Source organism: Gavia stellata, chromosome Z, assembly GCF_030936135.1.
Source record: "Gavia stellata isolate bGavSte3 chromosome Z, bGavSte3.hap2, whole genome shotgun sequence".
Taxonomy (NCBI): domain Eukaryota; kingdom Metazoa; phylum Chordata; class Aves; order Gaviiformes; family Gaviidae; genus Gavia; species Gavia stellata.
In genome coordinates this window covers 89,281,748-89,288,630 of record NC_082637.1, presented here as the reverse complement: position 1 = coordinate 89,288,630, position 6,883 = coordinate 89,281,748, and positions in this window count along the sequence as shown.

Here is a 6,883-nt window from a genome sequence, read left to right as displayed (position 1 = left end):
AGAGCAACGCAGACAGACCTACGCACAGACATACATATCTGCAGTCTGGGTCCCTCCAGCAACTGGGGTCAGAGGCTGTCTGCCCAATACCTGCCCCTGGGCGCCAGTCTCCCCAGTTTCTGGCACCAGGACACAGGAGCCCCCAGAGGCTACAGGCCCCCCTCAAGAGACAGGCCGGCCAGCCAGAGAGTGCCTAGGCTCCCAAACCACTTCACCTCCTTGCTGGTAGCAGCCCCACTCAGATGCAGATCTGCACACACCACAGATGCTGGCACCCACACTGAAGAGAGAGCCCTCACCCCAGGCAGAGTTAGAAATGGTGTTTGGTGAGCAGAGAGGACAAACTGTGCTCATGAGGCACAGGCACGGCCAGACCAGCATCTGCCCTTGGCCACCAGCCGCCTGTTTACACAAAATGGGCCACTTTTTATCCCCTTATCCCTCTGTTTTCCCATCTTTGTTCTCCCCAAATCACCTTGATCCTTGCATTTCCCCAAATTTGGGGATCCTGCAATAAGCCTTGTGTAATCCCAGAATCTTCTTCCCCTGCACCCTGTGTCATCTCCTGTGCCCGTGGCACTGACCCCTGGGTCTGTGAGGTGCTCGGGAGAGGGTGTCTGTCCCCCGACCCATGGGGCTGAGCTCCCCTGGAACTGGGAGGAGCTGGGCAGGGGGTAATGGCTCTGCGGGTGTCACTGGTGATCCCCTGCTGTCCCTTGGGGCTCGGGGCTCTTGCTGCCCAGAGATGAAGGCTTGCACGCCGTAACCTTGCATGACCATCTAGCGGCTTCTGCCTCGTCATACCCCCACCTGAAACTGGCAGTCAGTCCCCAGCTGGATTTTCTCTGTCTCATTCACATAATGAGCTGTCCAGACAGGTTTCTCCTCTGGTACGAGCTGGTGTAACTGTGTTGCACAGTCTGATGTAGTCTTCTGCTTTTCTGGAGACCGATGCTGTAAGAAGATCCAATCCTTTTTTTTTTAAAAGGAGAAGTACTGTTTTCTATAATTTCAGGAAAACTGTCTGCCACAAATAAAATGCTATATTTTAAAAGTTATATACATTTTAGTAACTGAGTTGCTTTCCAAACTGAGTGAAGTTTTCCAGAGTGGCTCTTGGGGCAACCTTTTTGGAAGGGGCTCGTTGCGCTGTGAGGCCGTGGGATGCAGCCCTGCCCACCCCGCAGGGACGGGTACTTGGCAAGCACACAGTGTGTGCTGAAGCCTGGACGGTTTTATATGCTGGAGGAGGTTTAAAAACAGAGGTGAGCGACAACATTCTAAGTTGGCACATCTCCGCCCCTAGCTCTATACATGTATTACTTGTGGGTGTATAGTCCGGAGTCATCTTGAACCACCACCACCACCAGCACCACCAAAGACAACCCTTTACCGTTAAAAGACGGCCTGTTTTGTTTTGGTACTGTATGATCAGAGAGTTGGTCAAAGGCCTGGTTTGCCTCATGATAAAGGCAAAGCTGATCTAGCACAAGCCTTCAGAGACCAGCGCATCCGAAGCATGAAGTGCCAGTTGCTGTTCCCTGGGCAGAGTGGGAGGAGACATGCATAGCACAAGGAGAGCTGAGCTTGGGGGGGGCGTGGGGGGGTGGTGTCTCTTGAGATGAGCATGGCTGCTCTGAAGCAGACTTAAGAGAAATGGGAAGATGAAACCCACTGGGGCACTGCAGGGCAGTCCCTGCCATGGTGGTGCTACTCAGGAGGAGACAAACTTCAGGGACAGAAGGCTTGTAGCTCCTAGCTGAGACCCATCCTCCAGCTGATAACAGGGTTGGTTTGCTTGACAGATGGTCCTGGAGCAGAGGTAGAGTCGAGCAGTAGAAAGAAGCCAGCAGCGGTAGTGGGAGAGATGCCAATACACAATATGCCTGTGTGAGTCACATGGTAAGCAGCAGGAGAGGAACGAATGTACAAAAGTTGGTAGCAGGGATGGGTGTGTGGGAAGGATGCGAGAACCCAAATTCATGCTGCGGGGCAGGAACCTGAAGTCCCAGACTCCATGTAGCTGTTTCTGCAGTACTGCCTGCCTCATGTACAAAGGCACAGATCCACACCCTTGATGGGGAGGGGGGCATGACCTTGGGGAACCTTCAGAGATGGGAGAACTGGAAGAGGAAGGGTGGGCTGTACATGAGTCAGGATAGAGCCAGGCTGCTGGCATAGAGAGAAAGATTATGGTGGCATGTTTAAACTGTAAGGTGCCAGAAGATTGGCATGCCTGCAGAAGCACCTGGAACTGTTCAGTACTACTCTGAAAAGGCCTGTAGGGAAATAAATAGCACAATTGCAATAGATGTGGAGGCTCAGACTCTTCACAGCAGTGGTTACCGTCACACAGAAGCTGGAGTAGGCTGAACTTGCACATACTTCTAAGCCAATGCAGAGAATCTCAAAAATAAGATGGGGCACCTGTAATGCTTGGGGCTGCCTGCAGTGCCCTGAACCCTAGGGTTTAGGAGAACATCTCTGGGTTTAGGCACTTCCCAGAGGCTTCTGAATCCCATCAGCCAGACCCCAAAAAAACCCAAACAAAACCCAGTGAAATCTAGGATCTTTACAATAGTTTTAATAGCCTCTTCATTCTGTGCTTCTTTGCACTTTGGGGCAGCAAAATGCACCATAAAGGATCCATATGCTGTCAAACAAGCATGCAGAAAATTGTTCAAAAAATTCATGTAGTTTTAACTCACTTCATATAGCGGACTTTGAGCAAGCAGTTAATTTCAATATATGGAGTGAGAGCTGGAAGAGTTCATGCGATCAAGTATCCTTAAACTTTCAACAGGTTGAACTGGAAGTACAGAGTTCAAATATTGTCTTCAAATGTTAGTATTTATACTATCAATCACTACGGAAAAATCCAAATGTTCATACTGACTTAATCTTCACAAGGAAAGCACAAATAGTTTGCTTTCCCAATTAATCTTCCAATTTTATGTTAAATGTACTTGAGAATGTGGTGAATGGAGCGAAATCCAGTTGGCGGCCAGTCACAAGCGAAATCCCCCAGGGCTCAGTTTTGGGGCCGGTCTTGTTTAATATATTTATCGATGATCTGGATGAGGGGATCGAGTGCTCCCTCAGCAAGTTTGCAGACAACACCAAGTTGGGAGGGAGTGTTGATCTGCTGGAGGGTCGGAAGGCTCTGCAGGGGGATCTGGACAGGCTGGATGGATGGGCCGAGGCCAATTGTATGAGGTTCAATAAGGCCAAGTGCCAGGTCCTGCACTTTGGTCACAACAACCCCATGCAACGCTACAGGCTTGGGGACGAGTGGCTGGAAAGTCCCCCAGCAGAAAAGGACCTGGGGGTGTTGGTCAACAGCCGGCTGAATATGAGCTAGCAGTGTGTCCAGGTGGCCAAGAAGGCCAACGGCATCCTGGCCTGTTATCAGAAATAGTGTGGCCAGCAGGAGTAGGGAGGGGATCGTGCCCCTGTACTCGGCACTGGTGAGGCCACACCTCAAATCCTGTGTTCAGTTTTGGGCCCCTCACTACAAGGACAATGAGGTGCTGGAGCGTGTCCAGAGAAGGGTGACGAAGCTGGTGAGGGGTCTGGAGCACAAGCCTTATGAGGAGCAGCTGAGGGAACTGGGGTTGTTCAGCGTGGAGAAGAGGAGGCTGAGGGGAGACCTCATCGCTCTCTACAACTGCCTGAAAGGAGGTTGCAGAGAGGTGGGTGTTGGCCTCTTCCCCCAAGTGACAAGTGATAGGACAAGAGGAAATGGCCTCAAGTTGCGCCAGGGGAGGTTTAGGCTGGATATTAGGAAAAATTTCTTTACTGACTGAGTGGTGAGAGACTGGAATAAGCTGCCCAGGGAAGTGGTGGAGTCACCATCACTGGAGGTGTTCGAGGAACGTGCGGACGAGGCATTGTGAGACATGGTTTAATGGGCTTGGTGGGGTTAGTTGATGGTTGGACTTGATGATCTTACAGGTCTTTTCCAACCTTAATGATTCTGTGATTCTGTGATTCTATGATTCTGTGATTCTGAGATCCTGACCGGTCGGTACAGTTAGGACTTTCAGACATGAAGTCAGAAAACAGTCTTCTCTCCTTGTATGGAGAGAATTCAGTGGGCATTCATTAATCATAAAATGGTTTATGTTCTTGTATTACAGTGGATAGGTTATAGGGCATAATGGAAGCAGCACGGGGTACTGCTGTACTTGTGCAAATCCTTAATTCAAGTGCTCATTGTGACACAGCGGGTAACAGCCCCCAGCCACCCCCATCCAGCAGCTTGCTGAGGGCACAATCTGGAGCTCTGCTGGCTTTTTCACCACCTGAATGTTGTGCAAAGCTAGTGCACATACAGGACCTACACAGCCACTTCTTGGCACAGCACAAACCTTGCATTTTGCTTTGCTCAGAGTGCATTTATCTGCTCTTACGTTAATTAGAGCTCATTTTCAGAAAAGCAGCACTGGCGAAAGCTGAGTGTCTTCCTCCTGCTGCTGTGCAGGAACCAGTTGTGAGACAATATGCCAACATTGCTGAGAGAAGCTGACTCCAACCCAATACAGTCCTACAGAGCCCTGCGCTCTGACGTGTGAGTAAAAGCCTGCACCCAGCCTATTTCATGAAACCTTTTATCTGGTGGCCAGACACCTTATCAATTGGACTGTAATGCTGTCTGTACACTAGTGAAGTACCAGAGTGATCTTGGGGTGGTGGCAGAGGAGCAGCGGGGAGAGCTTCTGGTCACCTTCAAACCAGGCAGCCATGGGAGCCACCCTGCTCCCATGGGAACATGCTCCCACTCAGACAAGGACAACGATCCAACCTGTCATAGGTCCTGCCTCATCTCCTTCTGTGCTGGCTCAGGCATGCCAACGCTGCCTGGCTACAGCACACATTTGCTAAGGCAGCAGTTGTAGGCAGGTGTGGTGTGTTTGAAGTATGAGCTCAGAGCCATTTGCTGGCAGTCCAAGGAAAGCTGCAGGTGTTGCCCTCCTGCTCCCAGCCAGCCTGTCCTGGTGGCGCTCTGGCAAGGGCTAGTGTTGGCTAACCTGGAGCTGCCACGCTCATCAGTCTCCCGCAGGGCAGCCTGGACACCTGCCTCTGGAGAGAAGTGCACAGCCTCTGTCCCAGTCTGTCTTGTACTCTCAATGTCCAGGATGTGCTCTTGAGAAAGGTGACCCCAGAAAGTCCAGCAGAGCATTAGAAAACTTCTCATTTCCAGCAAAGAATCTTTCCCCACTGCTATTGGATTGCTCCTTTCAAACTTTCCTGTCATCTCCCAGTGATCAAACCATCTACTCACACTCCCTTCTCTGTGGTGTGGACAGGGACAAGAGTACTTGACTGGGGGCTCCAAGTCCCTCCAGGCTACCTACATCTTGCTGTGGTTCACACCTGATAAGAGTCCCCTCCACGGGACCTACCTGCAGCCCTATCCTGCCTGCTTCAGAGGGTCTGCCCAGCACCAGGGGACATATGTGGCCCCAAGATGGGATCTTGTGTCCCCTTCCCCCACTGCCACATCCCTGCCTTGGCACTTCTTTTGTACAGTGAAGAACTCTACTGTGTTACTGGGAAGGTGAATAGCTGCTTTGCAAAGTGCAACGGCTAATAGTGAGGCAAACTGCAGATAAGTCATTCTCCCATTTGGACTAAATTAGCACTCATTTTCCCCAAATCAGGGGTGTGGTCAGAACAGGCTCTGCTGCACACAGCAGTGATGTCAAGAGAGGCTGTTACATCCTCATCTCTGCTGCAAGTGGCTCCAAATCATGGAAAACAGCATCACTTCTTGCTCGGTTGGTCGGGCAACCACCTCTGCTTTCTACTCTGCTTGCCTTGGCACACAGAAGCAGCTTTGCAACAGCAATTAATATTTAATCCAAACCCCTATGGAACTGTCAGGGTGATCCCCACCTGCTCCCCTTCTCATGCCCATATCAACCATCTGAAACCCAGCAGCAATGAGCTAGAATTAGATAAAGAGGATAAACTAATCATGTATCTTAGAATAGTGCTTCATACCAGTCTAAGTAAGTCAGAGCTGCTGGCTCTGATATGCAGAAGACCAGATTCTAATGAGAATTTAAAAAACCCACAAAAAGTAGTTTCAGCCAGATCAGCTCCCTGGGCAAATTCACTCTACTGAAGAACTGAGAACAAGGCCTGGGTAAGTCAGAGGCTTCCAAAGTTCAACATGAGGAAGTGCAGAGTCCTGCAGCTGGGGAGGAGCAACCCCATGCACCAGGACAAGCCAGAAAGCAGCTTGGAAGAAAGGGACGTGGGATTCCTGATGGGCACCGAGTTGAACACGAGCCAGCAACGTGCCCTCAGAGCAGAGGCTAATGGTGTCCTAGGTAGCATCAGGAGGACCATTTCCAGCAGGCTGAGGGAGGTGATCCTTTCCCTCTGCTCAGCACTGGTGAGGGCATACCTAGAGTACTGTGTCCTGTTCTGGGCTCCTCAGTACAAGAGAGACATGGACATGCTGGAGAGAGTCCAATGAAGGGCGACTAACATGCTGAAGGGGCTAGAGCATCACTCCTGTGAGGAAAGGCTGAGAGAGCTGGGACTGTTCAGCCTGGAGCAGAGAAGGCTCAGGGGGATATCATCCATGTCTATAAATACCTGAAGGGAGGGGGCAAAGAGGATAAGCCAGGCTCTTTCCAGTGGTGCCCAATAACTTGACCAGTGGCAATGGGCACACACTGAAACACAGGAGGCTCCCTCTGAACATCAGGAAACACTTTTTTACTGTGAGGGTGACCAAGCACTGGCACAGGGTGCCCAGGGAGGTTGTGGAATTTCCATCACTGGAGATATGCAAAAGTCATCTGGACATAGTCCTGGGCACCTGGCTCTGGGTGACCCTGCTTGAGCACAGGGATTGGACAAGGTGACC